The following is a 20,034-nucleotide window of genomic DNA, read 5'->3' as shown; positions in this document are numbered from 1 at the left end:
ACTCAACAAACAGGCTTTGAGTGTGATTATGTGCCAAACTGCTGGGATTTCAAAAATAAGACATGATGCCTGCTTTTAAGGAATTCTTTGAATTTCTCCAGCAAGTCAGGCTCCAACACTTCTGTGGGCATTTCCAAAATCTCTCCCCAACCAAACTTCCTTCCCACTATTACCTTTGTTTAATTAACACTTTTGTTGTTGTTTTTGTTTATTTGCTTTGGTCACAAGAAGAGGCTTGTAGGATCCTTGTTTCCTGACCAGGGATGGAATCTGAGACCCCTGCAGTGGAAGCTCGAAGTCTCAACCAACAGACCTGTATGGAAGTTCCCCAAATTAACTTATTCCATCCTTCAACCTCACTTTAGTGATATTTTCTCAGGCTCTCCTTCCATGATTATTTCTCTATTATATTCTCCTATGAACATTATCATACTTATTTTTAATTTTCATTCAATGATTCCTTGTTTGATTTCCATCTCTCTCATTATAGGATAAACTCAGTGGAGGAAGGAACTGCATGAGATTTTTTTAAGCATCCCATCCTCTGAGTTTAGTATAGTTTGTCATGTGGTAGGAGCTCAATAAAAACTTGTGGACTGAATAAACGGGTGAAGGAATGAAATTCCCAATACAGCTTATGAAACAGCCAGAGTCTGATTTCTATTAAAAAAAAGAAAAATATCCAAATTTTTCATTTGTAAGGAATTCCTTTATACCTGGATAGACAAATAACTCATGGAAGAAAGAGAGGTTAGAGACGGCAGAGTTTCACCAGTTTAGGGAAAGGAACATTTATGGGTAGGAAGCTCTTTCTTAGCTGTGAGAAAGGTGACGTGATAATTCACTAGGATTTCTATAAAGAAGATTTATAGACAATGGAAAAAATCATATTCTTAATAAGTTAAACGTTAAATGCTGCATTTCTTATTGTGGTACATGGTTCATGTTTTCTCTGATAAAATTTGGATAAGTATTTCTGATGCCTGTTCCTGTGTTACCTGTTTTCCTAGATTATGAAGCTAATCCCGTTATTGAATAAAAGCATTTCTGATAATAAATTTTGTCTTTAAAACACAGCATATACATGTGTATTAATATATGATTAATAGTTGCTTAAAAACAGCACATGCACATCAAATATATTCGCGGAGACATCTCTTTGCAAGGCTAACTCTCATTTGTCAATTAACTCAACTCAGATTGACAACAGTGAGGACAAACAAACTGAAAAGGTGGGGTTTGGAGCTGAGAAAGTTTTATTGCAAGGTGGGGCAAGGAGACAAGATGCCTCATGCCCTCAAGGGCCCTGAAGTCCTGGAAGGGTTTTGGCAAAGCACTTTTATATATATATATATTTCATTTATTTTTATTAGTTGGAGGCTAATTACTTTACAATATTGTAGTGGTTTTTGCCATACATTGACATAAATCAGCCATGGATTTACATGTGTTCCACATCCCGATCCCCACTCCTTCCTCCCTCCCCATCCCATCCCTCTGGGTCTTCCCAGTGCACCAGCCCTGAGCACTTGTCTCATGCATCCAACCTGGGCTGGTGATCTGTTTCACCCTTGATAGTATACTTGTTTCAATGCTATTCTCTCAGAACATCCCACCCTCACCTTCTCTCAAAGCATTTTTAAAAGCCAGATGAGGTAGTAGGGAGTAGCAGGCTGGTGTCACAGGGGTTAACTTTGTCAGTCCAGGAGGCCTGGGGCTAGGTGTTGCTGGTGGTCAAGTAGTTTGCATCTTCCTTTTGTTGGAGAGGGAGGCGTTTTTACATTTGCAAAACAATGCAGGAAATGAACATTAAGTACTACTATCTAGCTACTTCAAAGAAGAGCTAAAGCAGAGGATAGGGGGAAGGGTAAAGGCCCATCCCCTGGAAAGCCCCTGAAGGTCCTGCTTGGTTACACTGCCATCTATGTTCCATACCACCATATACTTCATATCTCTCTTCCACATGGGATATTGTGTTACTCTCACCTTGTTCTAGATTCTGCAGTCCTCATCACAGAGCAGAGAGCCAGTTAACTAGGAGAAACCTAATAAATATGAATTGGGCGTGTGTGCCTGCTTAGGCACCCAGTTCTGTCCAACTCTTTGTGATCTCATGGACTATAGCCCCCAGGCCCCTCTGTCCGTGGGATTTCCCAGGCAAGAATACTGGAGTGGGTATCGATTCCCTTCTCCAGGGTATCTTCCCAATCCAGGGATTGAACCTGAGTCTCCTGCATTGCAGGAAGATTCTTTACTATCTGAGCCACCAGGGAAGCCCCAAACATGGATTTGTTGTTGTTGTTCAGTCACCCACTTGGGTGGCTCTTTGCGACCCCATGGATTGCACTACGCCAGGCCTCCCTGACCCTCGCCATCTCCTAGAGTTTGCCCAAGTTTAGGTGATGTTAAACACGTTTCTAAAAAAAATTATTGACAGCACAAGTCTGAACATATAAACAAATATCCCCACTTTATAGGATTTCACTCATTCATGTACTTACTTGACTTTCTACAAATATTTGTTAGAGAAGTGCACTGTATATCAGGCTCTATGCTTAGAAGGACGACTTTTAATATGGTAAGTGCTTGTTAAATGAGTGCCCGGAGACATTGAAAGATTTTCCATGAAACTTTGTTATTGTTTAGTCGCTAAGTTGTGTCTGACTTTCTGCTACTCCTTGGACTGCAGCCTGCCAGGCTACTCTATCCATGGGATTTCCCAGGCAAGAATGCTGGAGTGGGTTGCCATTTCCTTCTCCAGGGGATCTTCCTGACCCAGGGATCAAACCTGAGTCTCTTGCATTGGCAGGCAGATTCTTTACCGCTGAGCCACCAGGGAAGCCGCCTTCCATAAAATAAAAGGATGTTATCTTTAGGCATATTTAGAAAACACTGAGGACATCAAGAAACATCAGTTTCTTCACTGAAGAGATTCTCACGAACTTTCAGTGTGCTGATTAGCTTTATGAATCAGCAAGACAGGCACATTATATACAGAAATCTTCACATTTTGATAACTATGATGCCCTTTCCATAAAGAGGTTGATTAACATCTGGATAAACACTTGGGTGCACTCTCAAAAATGACAGAATGATCTTTGTTTCCTTTGTTTCCAAGGAAAACCATTCAATATCACAGTAATCCAAGTCTATGCCCCAACTACTAATGCTGAAGTTGAACCGTTCTATGGTGACCTATGAAACTGTCTAGAGCTAACACCAAAACAAAGATGTCCTTTTCATCATAAGAGACTGGAATGCAAAAGTAGGAAGTCAAGACATACCTGGAGTAACAGGCAAGTTTGGCCTTGGAGTACAAAATGAAACAGCACAAAGGCTAACAGAGTTTTGGCAAGAGAACATACTGGTCATAACAAACACCCTCTTCCAACAACACAAGAAACGACTCTACACATGGACATCACCAGATGGTCAATATCTAAATCAGATTGATTGTATTCTTTGCAGCTGAAGATGGAGAAGCTGTATACAGTCAGCAAAAACAAGACTGGGAGTTGACTGTGGCTCAGATCATGACTGCTTATTTCCAAATTCAGACTTAAATTAAAGAAAGCAGGGAAACCACTAGACCATTCAGGTAGACCTAAATCAAATCCCTTACAATTATACGGTGGAAGTTACAAATAGATTCAAAGGATTAGATCTGATAGGCAGAGTGCCTGATGAACTATGGATGGGGAGGTTTGTGACATTGTACAGGAGGCAGAGATCAAAACCATCCCCAAGAAAAAATGCAAAAAGGTAAATGGTTGTCTGAGAAGACCTGACAAATAGCTGAGGAAAGAAGAGAGGTGAAAAGCAAAGGAGAAAAGGAAAGATATACCCATCTGAATGCAGAATTCCAAAGAATAGCAAGGAGAGATAAGAAAGCCTTCCTAAGTGATGAATGCAAAGAAATAGAGGAAAACAATAGAATGGGAAAGACTAGAGATCTCTTCAAGAAAATTAGAGATATCAAGGGAACATTTCATGCAAAGATGGGCTCCATAAAGGACAGAAATTGTATGGACCTAACAGAAGCAGAATATATTAAGAAAAGGTGGCAAGAATACACAGAAGAACTGTACAAAAAAGATCTTCATGACCCAGATAACCACAGTGGTGTGATCACTCACCTAGAGCCAGACATCCTGGAACGGGAAGTCAAGTGGGTTTAGGAAGGATCACCACGAACAAAGCCAGTGGAGGTGATGGAATTCCAGTTGAGCTATTTCAAATTCTAAAAGATGATGCTGTGAAAGTGCTGCACTCAATATGCCAGCAAATTTGGAAAACTCAGCAGTGGCCACAGACTGGAAAAGGTCAGTTTTCATTCCATTCCCTAAGAAAGGCAATCTCAAAGAATGCTCAAACTACCGCACAATTGCACTCATCTCACCCGCTAGTAAAGTAATGCTCAAAATTCTCCAAGCCAGTCTTCAGCAATATGTGAACTGAGAACTTCCAGATGTTCAAGCTGGTTTTAGAAAAGGCAGAGGAACCAGAGATCAAATTGCCAATATCTGCTGGATCATCGAAAAAGCAAGAGAGTTCCAGAAAAACACCTATTTCTGCTTTATTGACTATGCCAAAGCCTTTGACTGTGTGGATCACAATAAACTGTGGAAAATTATGAAAGAGATGGGCATACCAGACCACCTGACCTGCCTCTTGAAAAACCTGTATGCAGGTCAGGAAGCAACAGTTAGAACTGGACATGGAACAACAGACTGGTTCCAAATAGGGAAAGGAGTACGTCAAGGCTGTATATTGTCACCCTGCTTATTTAACTTATATGCAGAGTACATCATGAGAAATGCTGGGCTGGAAGAAGCACAAGCTGGAATCAAGATTGCCGGGAGAAATATCAATAACCTCTGATATGCAAATAACACCACCCTTATGGCAGAGAGTGAAGAGGAACTGAAAAGCCTCTTGATGAAAGTGAAAGAGGAGAGTGAAAAAGTTGGCTTAAAGCTTAACTTTCAGAAAACTAAGATCATGGCATCTGGTCCCATCACCTCGTGGGAAATAGACGGGGAGACAGTGGAAACAGTGTCAGACTTTATTTTTCTGGGCTCCAAAATCTCTGCGGATGGTGACTGCAGCCATGAAATTAAAAGACGCTTACTCCTTGGAAGGAAAGTTATGACCAACCTAGATAGCTTATTAAAAAGCAGAGACATTACTTTGCTAACAAAGGTCCGTCTGGTCAAGGCTATGGCTTTTCCAGTGGTCATGTGTGGATGTGAGAGTTGGACTGTGAAGAAAGTGAGTGCTGAAAAATTGATGCTTTTGAACTGTGGTATTGGAGAAGACTCTTGAGAGTCCCTTGGACTGCAAGGAGATCCAACCAGTCCATGCTAAAGGAGATCAGTCCTGGGTGTTCATTGGACGGACTGATGCTGAAGCTGAAACTCCAATACTTTGGCCACCTTATGCGAAGAGTTGACTTGTTGTAAAAGACTCTGATGCTGGGAGGGATTGGGGGCAGGAGGAAAAGGGGATGACAGAGGATGAGATTGTTAGGGGAAGCACACTGAGTGAAACCGCCCACCCTGGCCAGGCACCATAGTAACCATTTGCATGAGTTGTTTTATGGCAGGAGATCCTGATAAGGAATACGGAACTAATAAGCCACCACCAGCCGGAAGAGTTCAGGAAAGGTCGAGAGAAGACACTACCTGTCCGTCCACTTCCCAGAATCCGTCTTGCTAGGATCCATCTTGGCTGAGTGATGTGCGCCACCAGGAAAGACTCTGAATTAGAATGATTGGCCAAAGACCACCCGGAAACTAATCCCATCACCATAAAACCCAAGACTTCGAGCCACGCAGCAGAGCAGTTCTCCTGGGTTCCCTTACCTACTGCTCTCCACCTGGGTGCCCTTCCCAATAAAATCTCTTGCTTTATCAGCACGTGTCTCCTCAGACAATTCTTTTCCAAGTGTTAGACAAGAGCCCAACTTCGGGCCCTGGAAGGGGTCCCCCTTCCTACAACAAGATGGCTGGATGGCATCACTGACACAACGGACATAGGTTTGGGTGGACTCTGGGAGTTGGTGATGGGCAGGGAGGCCTGGTATACTGCAGTAAATGGGGTCGCAAAGAGTTGGACATGACTAATCGACTGAACTGAACTGAACTGAACTGGCAATGTATGAGGGCAGTGACTCAAAAGAGACATAATTGCTTTACAAACAAAGGGAAAGGTTGCATTTTATTCTCTGTCTCAAACCAAGTTGATTGTTGCGTCACAGAATCAAATGCAATCATTTTTAACTAAATCACGATAAAATCACAGTATTACATAATTCAATCTCAGAACAGAGACAATAACTGTATGCCATGTAAGTAAACTTCCCATCTCTATAGATAACACATGATATGTCTCTTGAATTAAAAAGCAAAACAAAACTTAGATGAGAGTTTAAGGAGTTAAACATTCTGCAAGAATCTTTTGGAATCAAAGCTGATTAGCCAGTTTTATGATGTTATTTATCCTACCCTGTAGCTCAGATGGTAAAGAATCTGCCTGCAATGCAGGAGACTCGTGTTCCATCCCCAGGTTGGGAAGATCCCCTAGAGAAGGGAAAGGCAACCCACTCCAGTATTTTGGCCTGGAGAATTCCATGGACAGAGGAGCCTGGTGGGCTATAGTCCATGGGGTCACAAAGAGTTGGATGTGGACATGATTGAGTGACTTTTACTCACTCAGAATTAGTGGAGAAAGAAAATTTCAAGTTCATTTAGTACAATTCAGCTTCCTCAAATCTTTGCTGGAATAAAAGAGAGCGAGAGTGGAGAAAGGCCAGAATCCTTACCACAAAGGAGTAAATTGCAAATCACTTGGTTTTAGCACCTTGGTTAAGACTTCAGAGTTGGCTGTAAACCCCGATCTGGCCTTTTGGTCTCTTTTACCCAGGTGTTTAGGGCTCTCTTTTTAATGCAAAAAACCTCAAATCTGCATTATCTCTAGGCAGCTACTTTGCTCTTAAATCTGATATATTGAGACTATGCTTGAATTCTTTTCCACCAAAAGGAGTTATAAATCATAAACTCTCAGGCTTTTATGTTATTAGATTTTAAACAAAGTCACCCTGAATAGTCATCACAGTACATGAAATTTTTAGCACTAATAAAAAATATAATAGCATGTTAAAAATGGATTCTCTACAATTCTTGCCCCAAATGAATTGTTGTCATGTTATCCACTTTGAAAGAATATGCGGACAGAGCAAAGCTTACCTGGGGGCTTAGCAGGAAAGAATCCGCTTGCAATGCAGGAGACAAAGGATAAACAGGTTCCATCCCTGTGTCCGGCAGATCCCCTGGAGGGAAAAATGACAACCCACTCCAGCATTCTTGCCTGGAGAATCCCATGGACAGAGGAGACTGGCTGGCTACAGTCCACAGGGTTGCAGAGTGGGACACAACTGAATTGACTTAGCATGAACTCAGGTAGCCAAAAAAAGTTTGGAGCTAATGACTTTCACCTCTCAGAGTTATTGGGTAATCTATATAGTATATGAAAACTACCTAGGGAAAATACTTACCACATAATTGGGGTTTAATAATTTTTTCTCTTCTTTTTCCCTCCTTCCTAAGCCACTAACTTCATTAGTGTTTCTTCCTGTCTCCTTCCTTCCTTCTGAAAGTTACATTACTCAACACACTGCTGGGCCAGGGCTTTTACTTCTCAAAAATGCATTTTAATTCACCTAATTTGGGGCTTCAATACAGCCTTCAGATTTTTTTCTAGAAATATTAGAAATAAGAGGTGGCCTTCTTCTCCTTTAAACATAGAGCAATCAATGGCTATAATTATCTTGTATGTTCTGACTTCCAAAAGAACACTCAATACAGACGATTCTGCATCTGACAAAGTAAATGCTTTGAAATGTTTAAAATGTGATCAGTGGGCCAGTAGGAAGAGCATGACATGTCTTCAGGTGGATTTGAGTCCTGGCACCACTTTCCATGTTCTGGTTGACTGTGAGTGGATATCGCCATTTCTTCATTTATAAAAGTATAAGAACTCCCATCTACAAACATCATAAGATGTTGGAAATTCAAAGGAATTCTTCTGATTTGAGTTCTTATTAGTTCTGAGCACTGGAAGGAGACATTCAGGTTTTCCCATGGCACAGATGGGATGGAGCCTGACTCATCAGGGACAGCTGTCTTCATCCTCATTGCTACCACGCTAGCCATGTGGCCATCATCCTGTGTCTGTTGTCAGAGACATCTATTTCTCTTTCTTCTGGGCTTGCTTCTCTGTATTTTCCCATGGAACAGCCAGTGTGAGGTCATATCATTCATGTGCTTTGAAGTCTTAAAATGTCTTCTATTTCAGGAGGCCCTGCTCCACAAGGTCCTGCACTATCTGCCTTCTGTCTGTTTCCATGATTTCTTGTTGAATTCTCTCTTTCTTCCTTCTTACATTACACACTGTCAGTCTTCGTGTTTCCCAGCCAAGACAAGCTTGTCCCCACTTCAAGATTATTACCTGCAGCTCTTTATTTTGCCTGAAGCACTCCTCTCCATGAACTTGGCATGGCTGGTTTCATCCTGACATTTAGGTCACCTCCTCAAAGAGGATTAATTTTTTATTACTTGACTATTTTTCAGCCCCACCCAGGAGTAGTCTTCTTACCCAGTATAGCCAAGAATCTAGGCCTTGCTTGGTGATTTGGGAACAGTGAGCCTTCCCCAGGGAGACTTTGGCAGAAGAAACATAGCTAGATATTAGCACGTGTCAAGAGGGCTGACAGCTTCCATTGATCTTCCAGGACCATGACTGAAGCTTCTTATGTTGCTGTGACCCCATTAGATGGCAGCCTTCCAAATTGTTCAGAGCCTTACTTCTGGGCATACAGAGCTGATATCTCACTATGTGGACGTAAGCCAGCCTGGACAAGGTCCAATTAAGAAAGTGTCTACGTGGAAATGATACTATTTGGCAGGAGACAAATCCATTGATGCCATTGGTATTATCTATCTTTCCTTTCCACGCTTAAGTGATTTCCTTCACAGAGCAGATAAAAGTCAGTCTACAGAACTGTGACTGGATGAGAATATGTAGTTATTCTAACCCTGATGAACTTTTGGAGTTTAATAAATCTGGGTCCTTATAGCCTCATCTTCTCTTTTCTTCTATCATTGTGAATGAAATCATTTGGACTCTTTTTTTTTTTTTTTTTTTACTCTAAATGCACTGATAGAATCATTACTGTTTATTTTATTTATTTTTGGCAGCACTGGGGCTTCAGTGCTGGGCACCAGCTTGCGGCTTTCTCCAGTTGCGGTGGGTGGGGGCTGCTCTCTAGTTGCACTGTGCAGGTTTCTCACTGCAGTGGCTTCACTTGCTGTGAAGCACAGGCTCTAGGGTGTGTGGGCTTCAGTAGTTGCAGCTTGCAGGCTTAGTTGCCCCATGGTGTGTGGAATCTTCCCTGACCAGGGACTGAACCTGTGTCCCCTGAATTGGCAGGTGGGATCTTAACCTCTGGACTACCAGGAAAGTCCTACTACTTTTCTCTTGTTTAAACTAAACTGACAGATATGAAAAACAGATTAGTAGGTAATCACTTCAATGCCACTAGTTCCTATCCATGTATTTGGTTAATATTAAACTTTACTCACTTTGTCTCATCATCCTACAAACCTAGTCGAAATTATAACCTCCTCTGAGAAACCCTTCTTGTAATCATGAATTAAGAGTTGGTGACTCTATCCTTTATTTCTAAAACACAGCCATATTTTTCAGTAATAATGCCCTGTATACTAAATTAACTATTTAGAAGTTTGTTTTGTCCTCTCTCTAATAGGCTGCAATCTGTACAAGGAGGAGGATATCTTGCTCATCTTTTTAAACATATCTTATCCACATGAAATGTTTATTGATGGAAGAATTTGTCTTTATTGATCAAGTGAGCAAAAACTTGATCTTGTTGTTTATTACAATTAAGCAAAAAATACACAACTTAGTCAATAACAAGTTAATATGGTTGTGTGCTGTGCTTAGTCACTCAGTTGTGTCCGACTCTTTTCGACCCCATGGACTGCAGCCTCCCAGGCACCTCTGTCCATGTGGATTCTCCAGGCAAGAATACTGAGGTTGCCATGCTCTCCTCCAGAGGATCTTCCCAACCTAGGGATCAAGCCCAGTTCTCCCACATTGCAGGCAGATTCTTTACTGTCTCTGCCACCAGGGGAGCCCCTAATATGGTTGAGTTCCTACCAAATGACAAGCAGTTTGAATACATGGTTTAACACTAAGAAAATCTACTGATTATGTATTAATAACCCTATTTCATAGATGACAGAACTGGGACTCAGAAGTATAAGAAATTTCTCCAAAGTCCATTAGCACATGAAGGCAGAGTTCAAAACAGATTTATTTTCTGAGTCTGATGTTCTTTATGATCTCTAATAACCTCTTTACAATTGTTTTCTCCCAGGTGGCATAGTAGTAAAGAATCTGCCTAACAATACAAGAGATGCAGGTTTGATCCTTGGGTCGGGAAGATCCCCTGGAGGAGGAAATGGCAACTCACTCCAGTATTCTTGTCTGGAAAATTCCATGGACAAAGGAGACTGGCAGGCTACAGCCAATGGGATTGCAAAGAGTTGGATACAATTCAGCACACACATACACAAACAAATACTAATGGCATTAAGTGAAATCATATATCTCAATATACACATTTTTGCAAGCTATTAAAATGATAGAGTCTGCTAATGTTACTTTGATTACTGAACTACAAAGATAGCTGTATATCTAACAACATGCAGCCTAGACAATATAAAAGACTGATGCATCGAGGTTTAGAGTGGTGAAAAGCATAGATTTTGGACAAAGATGTGACTTTGAATCCTGTAAGATGAGTGGTGCTGTGCAGGTTACTCAGACTCAATGAGAGTAAATTTCCTTATCTTTCAATATCCATTTTCTTGAAAGTGCAGAACTAGACTAGCTAGTTAAAGCAGAGTAGGAATGTATTGAAGTTACTCATGATCAAAGACCAGAGAACCAGGCAGAGAAAAGGGTAGAAACATAGTCGCTTTGAATAATAAAAAGAGATTTCTCATTCTGATTCCTACTTTTTCCCATGCCCTCCTCCCCCAAGGAATGTGCATTAAACCTGTTTCTGTCTTCCTGGTGCTCTGCAGTCAAAATTCAAATGCTCCCAAGGGAGGTTCTGACTGGTTCAGTTTAGGTCACATGACTGCCTTTTAGATAAATTTGACCAGATTTCTTCAGTAGCTCTGAGTGACTACCACACTGTGACTCAAGGTTTGACTTTACAAAAAGCTAAAAATATATTTTAATTCTGAAAAATCTGAAGAGCAAGTTTTTAGAATCACTCATTTGGATCACAAACAAAGTCCAGTAAAGAGTTTTGTTGAAGAGACTTCCCTGACACTCCAGGGTTAAGATGTTGCTTTCCAGTGCAGGTGGTGTGGGTTCAATACCTGGTTGGGGTGCTAGGGTCCCACATGTGAAGTGTTAGTCCCTCAGTCGTGTCTGACTCTTTGTGACCCCATGGAGTGTGGTCTGCCAGGCTCCTCTGTCCATGGGATTCTCCATGCAAGAATATTTGAGTGGGTTGCAATTCCCTTCTCCAGGGGATCTCCCCAGTCCAGGGATTGAACCCACATTTCCTACATTTCCTGCATCTCCTGCACTGCAGGCAGATTCTTTACCATCTGAGCCACTAGGGAAGCCCACATACCTCATGGCCAAAAAAATAAAACAAAACATAAAACAGAAGCAGCATTGTAACAAATTCAATACAGACTTTAAAAATGGTCCACATAAAAAATGAATCATTTTATTTATTTATTTTTTATTTTTATTTATTTATTTATTTTTTCAGTGGGTTTTGTCATACATTGACATGAATCAGCAATAGATTTACACGTATTCCCCATCCCGATCCCCCTCCCACCTCCCTCTCCACCCGATTCCTCTGGGTCTTCCCAGTGCACCAGGCCCGAGCACTTGTCTCATGCATCCCACCTGGGCTGGTGATCTGTTTCACCATAGATAATATACATGCTGTTCTTTTGAAACATCCCACCCTCACCTTCTCCCACAGAGTTCAAAAGTCTGTTCTGTACTTCTGTGTCTCTTTTTCTGTTTTGCATAAAGGGTTGTCGTTACCATCTTTCTAAATTCCATATATATGTGTTAGTATGCTGTAATGTTCTTTATCTTTCTGGCTTACTTCACTCTGTATAAGGGGCTCCAGTTTCATCCATCTCATTAGGACTGGTTCAAATGAATTCTTTTTAACTGCTGAGTAATATTCCATGGTGTATATGTACCACAGCTTCCTTATCCATTCATCTGCTGATGGGCATCTAGGTTGCTTCCATGTCCTGGCTATTATAAACAGTGCTGCGATGAACATTGGGGTGCACGTGTCTCTTTCAGATCTGGTTTCCTCAGTGTGTATGCCCAGAAGTGGGATTGCTGGGTCATATGGCAGTTCTATTTCCAGTTTTTAAAGAAATCTCCACACTGTTCTCCATAGTGGCTGTACTAGTTTGCATTCCCACCAACAGTGTAAGAGGGTTCCCTTTTCTCCACACCCTCTCCAGCATTTATTGCTTGTAGACTTTTGGATAGCAGCCATCCTGACTGGCGTGTAATGGTACCTCATTGTGGTTTTGATTTGCATTTCTCTGATAATGAGTGATGTTGAGCATCTTTTCATGTGTTTGTTAGCCATCTGTATGTCTTCTTTGGAGAAATGTCTGTTTAGTTCTTTGGCCCATTTTTTGATTGGGTCATTTATTTTTCTGGAATTGAGCTTCAGGAGTTGCTTGTATATTTTTGAGATTAATCCTTTGTCTGTTTTCTTCATTTGTTATTATTTTCTCCCAATCTGAGGGCTGTCTTTTCACCTTACTTATAGTTTCCTTTGTAGTGCAAAAGCTTTTAAGTTTCATTAGGTCCCATTTGTTTATTTTTGCTTTTATTTCCAATATTCTGGGAGGTGGGTCATAGAGGATCTTGCTGTGTTTATGTCGGAGAGTGTTTTGCCTATGTTCTCCTCTAGGAGTTTTATAGTTTCTGGTCTTACATTTAGATCTTTAATCCATTTTGAGTTTATTTTGTGTATGGTGTTAGAAAGTGTTCTAGTTTCATTGTTTTACAAGTGGTTGACCAGTTTTCCCAGCACCACTTGTTAAAGAGGTTGTCTTTTTCCATTGTATATCCTTGCCTCTTTCCAAAGATAAGGTGTCCATAAGTTCGTGGATTTTATGCCACAAAAAAAAAGAAAACTACAGGCCAATATCACTGATGAACATAGATGCAAAAATCCTTAACAAAATTCTAGCAAACAGAATCCAACAACATATTAAAAAAAATCATACACCACGACCAAGTGGGCTTTATCCCAGGAATGCAAGGATTCTTTAATATCTGCAAATCAATCAATGTAATACACCACATTAACAAAATTGAAAGATAAAACCATATGATTATCTCAATAGATGCAAAAAAGCCTTTGACAAAATTCAACACCCATTCATGATTAAAACTTTCCAGAAAGCAGGAATAGAAGGAACATACCTCAACATAATAAAAGCTATATATGACAAACCCACAGCAAGTATCACCCTCAATGGTGAAAAATTGAAAGCATTTCCCCTGAAATCAGGAACAAGACAAGGATGCCCACCCTCACCACTACTATTCAACATAGTTTTGGAAGTTTTGGCCACAGCAATCAGAGCAGAAAAAAAAGTAAAAGGAATCCAGATAGGAAAAGAAGAAGTGAAACTCTCGCTGTTTGCAGATGACATGATCCTCTACATAGAAAACCCTAAAGACTCTACCAGAAAATTACTAGAGCTAATCAATGAATATAGTAAAGTTGCAGGATATAAAATTAACACACAGAAATCCCTTGCATTCCTATATACTAACAATGGAAAAACAGAAAGAGAAATTAAGGAAACAATACCATTCACCATTGCAACAAAAAGAATAAAATACTTAGGAGTATATCTACCTAAAGAAACAAAAGACCTATACATAGAAAACTATAAAACACTGATGAAAGAAATCAAAGAGGACACAAACAGATGGAGAAACATACCATGCTCATGGATTGGAAGAATCAATATTGTCAAAATGGCTGTTCTACCCAAAGCAATCTATAGATTCAATGCAATCCCTATCAAGCTACCAACGGTATTTTTCACAGAACTAGAACAAATAATTTCACAATTTGTATGGAATACAAAAAACCTCGAATAGCCAAAGTAATCTTGAGAAAGAAGAATGGAACTGGAGGAATCAACCTGCCTGACTTCAGACTATACTACAAAGCCACAGTCATCAAGACAGTATGGTACTGGCACAAAGACAGAAATATAGATCAATGGAACAGAATAGAAAGCCCGGAGATAAAAATGAATCATTTTAAAAAAGAGCTTTGTTGAAGGTTTGAAGTGCATCTTAGTGATGACAATCTGGAAAGTTTACTTCCCTTAATAACCAAATTGAAATGATCTGGCCTGGAAAGATTCATTAATATCCATTTACCATGCTTTCCAAATATGATTATTTTTAGTGTTAAATGTCTTGCTTTTGTTTTAGACTACTATCAGTTAGTAAATTTAGTTTTTTGAATGCCTTGAATACAATAATGCTCCATGAATATTGCATTCCTTCTGTATCCCTAACTCAACACATTAGCAGAACTTTTTTGCATTCAAATTAGAGAATGTAACCATGTAGACCTGATATAACAGAAAAAGAGACATAGATGTACAGAACAGACTTTTGGACTCTGTGGGAGAAGGCGAGGGTGGGATGTTTCGAGAGAACAGCATTGAAACATGTATATTATCAAGGGTGAAACAGATCACCAGCCCAGGTTGGATGCATGAGACAAGTGCTCGGGGCTGGTGCACTGGGAAGACCCAAAGGGATGGGATGGGGAGGGAGGTGGGAGGGGGGATCGGGATGTGGAACACATGTAAATCCATGGCTGATTTATGTCAATGTATGGCAAAAACCACTACAATATTGTAAAGTAATTAGCCTCCAACTAATAAAAGTAAATGAAAAAAAAAAAAGAGTTTGTTTTAAAGACCCTGAGGAAGAAATTGTGATTGACTGACGTCAGCTGATTACCCCTTCATCTGAGTAGATGTCCCTTATGAGGCAGGGTCACGTGCCTTCCCATGGTAAGCATGGAGGACAGAATATGAAAGATGAAGGAGGATGAGCATACTATTCCAGCAGTGTCAAGCACACACGTCGTCCCAGACTCTAACAGTGAACCCAAAAGTCCATAAAATAGGAGTCTTTTGGTGAACCCTCATGAACCTGACTACTGGAATGCCAATCCCCTTATTTTTCACTGCCTCCTCTTCTCATGGCACACCTGGTCTCTGCTGTGCCCATCCAAGTCCCTTTCTTCCGTGAGGAAGTGCAACACTGTTCTGTGGACTGGAGACTCCCCTCACCCTCAAGTCCCTTTCTTCCGTGAGGAAGTGCAACACTGTTCTGTGGACTGGAGACTCCCCTCACCCTCAGGTCACCTCTGAGGCTGTCCTCTTTCTCTGTTGTAGCTGTCCTGATGAGGTCACTTCATGGCTTTTCTCTTGCTGATGTTGCTGGTGGTCACAATTTCCACTGTCGCTTGCACAACGAGCAAGCTCTGTACAGAAGCCCTTTCCACTTGGTCTTCTGCTGCTCCTTTTGAATGATTCAAGAGTGTAACTGGCAACCCATGATGATTCTAAAAGGTTTTTGGACTTTTTAGCATAGTCTAAGATTGAGGACGTTTGTTGTTGATTTTTCCTAAAGTCAGGAGATTAGCACCTCGAACAGTTAGAACAGTGCTGAATATTTACAGTGTCTTATATTTACTTCCTTAGCAAACAGACCTTGAGACTTTTTTTTTTTTTTTGCAGATGGTTTATAGGGGAATGCTTTTAGGAAAAACCACCTGGAAGACAGTGAGGAAAGCAGGAATAGACAGGAAAAAACTGAGCTAAGATGCAGTTTCTTCTAAAGCCTCAGACTATGCCTCAGAGGTTCTAGAAATGGAATGGCTATGTAGAATACTGAATGGTAGAAGATATTTACAAATGATATATCTTATAAGAGCTTAATTTCCAAAATATATAGACTCATAAAACTCAATATCAAAAAGGCAATCAATTAAAAATGGGCAGGGGAACTAAGAAATTTTTCTAAACTAGACATACAGATGGCCAACAAACAAAAGAAAAGATGCTTGATATCATTAATTATTAGGGAAATTAAAATCATTACAACCTCAACCTGTGGTATCACCTCACACTTGTCAGAATGACCATTATCAAAAAGACAAAAAATAATAAGTGTTGGTGAAGATGTTGAGAAAAGGGAACCCTTGTACGCTGTTGGTGGGAATGTAAACTGATGCATCTACTATAGAGAACAGTATGGAGGTTCCTCACAAAATTAAAAACAGAACCACCACTGCTGTTGTTATTGTTTAGTCGCTAAATTGTGTCCAACTCTGCTGAAACCCCATCGGCTATAGCCTACCAGGATCCACTGTCCATGGGATATCCCAGGTAAGAATACTGGAATGGGTTGCCATTTCCTTCTCCAGGGGATCTTCCCTATACAGCGATTGAACCCCAGTCTCTTGCATTGCAGGTGGATTCTTTACCACTGAGCCACTTGGGAAGTCCATCCAGCAATTTCACCTTTGGATATTTTTCTGAGGAAAACAAAAGCAGTAATTTGAAGAGATATATGCACCCCTATGATCATCTTAGCATTATTTACAATAGATGTGAAAGCAATCTAAATGCCCATTGATAGATGAATGGATAAAGAAGATGTAGTATTTATATACAATGCAACATTGTTCAGACATGTAAAAGAATTAAAAGAAGAATTAAATCTTATCATTTACAATAACATGAAAGGGGCTGTAGGTATTTTGCTAAGTGAAATGTCAAACATATAAAGTAAAATACCTTATAGTCTCGTTTCTTTGTATAATCTGTAAAACGAAACAAATGAAAAAACATAACTAATGGGAAATAATCATAGATACAGAGAACAATTATGTGGTAGCCAGAGAGAAGAAGGCGATGAGTGAAATAGTTGAGAGAGATTAAGAGATACATACTTCCAATTACAAAGTCACAAGTATGAGTCACGGGGGTGAAATCTACAGCATGGAAAATATAGTCAATAACAATATGAGAACTTTGTATGTGATAGATGGTAACTAGACTATTCATGGGCTTCCCTGGTGGCTCAGCTGGTAACGAATCCGCCTGCAATGGGGGAGACCTGGGTTCAGTCTCTGGGTTGGGAAGATCCCCTGGAGAAGGGAACAGCTACCTACTCCAGTATTCTGGTCTGGAGAATTCCATGGACTGTATAGTCTAGAGGGTCGCAAAGAGTTCGACATGACTAAGCAACTTTCACTTTGTTTCAGACTATTCATGGAGACCATTTTGTAATGTTTAAAAATATCAAGTCACTATGTTGTGCACATAACAGGAAATAATGTACTATTGTAAGTTAGTTATACTTCACAAACAAACAAACTCATGGAAAAAGAGATCAAATTTGTGGTTGCCATAGTGGGGAGAGAGAATTAGACAAAGTTGGTCAAAAGGTACAAATTTCCAGTTATAAGATTACTAGGTACTAGGGATGCAGTGTAGAATATTATCAGTACAAGTAAAATTGAAGTATATTATATATGAAGTTGTTAAAAGTGAATCTTAAGCGTTCTCATCAAAAGGAATTTTTTTCTTTGATTTTGTATCCATATGAGATGAAGGATATTCACTAAACTTAACTTTGTTAATCATTTAATAATACATGTAATTCAGGGCTTCCCTGGTGGCTCAGCAGTAAAGAATCCACCTGCAATGCAGGAGATGCAGGAGACACGGGTTCAATCCCTGGCTCAGGAAGATCCCCTGGAGGAGGTTATGAAAACCCACTCCAGTATTCTTGCCAGGAGAACCCCATGGACAGAGGAGCCTGGCAGGCTATGGTCCATAAGATTACAAACAGTTGGACAGGGCTGAAGTGACGGGGCATGCACAAACATACTTAAGTAAAATCATTATGCTGTCTACCTTAAACATGTATAATGCTGTATTCCCATTACATCTTAATAAAACTGGAAGAGAAAAAAACAAACTTGACTCATGATTTTCTCACAATTAAAAAAGAAAAAAGAAATAATACAGAGAAATCCTATACACTTCATCCAGTTTTCCTCATTCCCCCAAGGGTAACAACTTGCAAAACATGCAATAATACAATAAGGAAATTAAGATTGATACAACCCACTTATATTATTCAGATTTCCCAGGTTTTTCTTGTACTCATGTGTGTGTGTGTGTGTAATTCTAACACATGTGTGAGTTTTTTGTCCAACACCCCAGGAACGACACAGAATGGTCCCATCACAAGAATCTTTGCCTTGACCTTTCATAATCACAGTCTTCTTCCACACACACACACACACACATGCATACCACTACCCTAAGACCTGGGAACTACTCTGGTTGTTTTGTAGAGACTAGACCACAGATCTGCAAGTAGAGAAGCAGGATAAGAAGTTTGGAGGCTGTTGTAGAAATCCATCTAACAAATGATGTATGTCAGACTAGGATATTTTTATAAGGGTGGTGGAAACAAGATTTTGAATACACTTTGAACTTAGAATCAATAGTATTTCCTGGCATCCTGGATGAGGATTGTGAGAGAAAAAGAAGAATCAAGTATCATCTGAGATTATGAGTAAACCAGAAGGATGGAGTTGACTTTGGAGAAAAGATTGATCTTTGATGTTTCTAATAGACATCTAAGTCCAGATATTTAGTAGGCTCCTGGCATTTGGAAAACAAGTCAAAGTTGGGAACATAAATTTAGGTTATCAGTATATGAATTACTCTTAAAGTCATAGAACTAGATGAGATCACCAAAGCAGTGAATACAGAAAGAAGACAGAGGATTAAGGTCTGAATCCCAGAACGTTCCAGTGTTAATAGGCTCCAGAGGAAAAATGGGGAATCAGTATAGAAGGCTGAGGGCTTGTTTCCTTTTCATATTAAAGTAATTTCCCTACCTCTTTATCTTCTTATTTACATGCTCTCTACTTTCTTCATGTGTTTATTTCTTGCTTCCTACAGAAGACTGATATTTAATTTAGAAAAAACATCATGTCTTCTTTTTTGTCAGGGCCCATGTATCAGTTTGGATCCAATCAAGAGAGAGGAAGCACAGTAGATTGAACAGGGAAAGTTTAATGTAAATTATTAACTAAAATTCAGAGTAGAATATTGAAGTTAGACTGATAAGAAATAAATAGAACTGTATATGCTGCTACTGCTGCTAAGTCACTACAGTCGTGTCCGACTCTGTGTGATCCCATAGACGGCAGCTCACCAGGCTCCCCCATCCCTGGGATTCTCCAGGCAAGAACACTGGAGTGGGTTGCCATTTCCTTCTCCAATGTGTGAAAGTGAAAATTAAAAGTGAAGTTGCTCAGTCGTGTCCGACTCTTAGTGACCCCATGGACCGCAGCCTACCAGGCTCCTCTGTCCATGGGATTTTCCAGGTACGAGTACTGGAGTGGAGTGCCATTGCCTTCTCTGGTATATAAACTGTATATAAATAAGAAGAATACAGAAATGAGAGAGAATAGCCACCCTTCCAAATCTGAGATAGAGACCCTGAGAAAGCATACCACCCACATTATGCAGTGGGCTGAGACCTTGATCTTGTTGGAGAGAACTTGATCATGTCTCACCATTTAGAGCATGGGCTTGTGTTGAATTTTCTACACTGCTTCTCAAGTTCTGACCCCTGATATACCTACTGTATAATACAGAGAACTCTGCTTAATATTCTGTAACAACCACATTGGGAAAAGAATTTGAAAAAGAATAGATACGTGTGTATGTGTAACTGAATTACTTTGTTGTACACCTGAAATGAACATGACATTGTTCATCAAATATACTCTAATATAAA

This window comes from Cervus canadensis, chromosome 12 (assembly GCF_019320065.1).
Source record: "Cervus canadensis isolate Bull #8, Minnesota chromosome 12, ASM1932006v1, whole genome shotgun sequence".
In the NCBI taxonomy this organism is placed as follows: Eukaryota; Metazoa; Chordata; class Mammalia; order Artiodactyla; family Cervidae; genus Cervus; species Cervus canadensis.
This window is presented reverse-complemented; position numbering follows the sequence as displayed.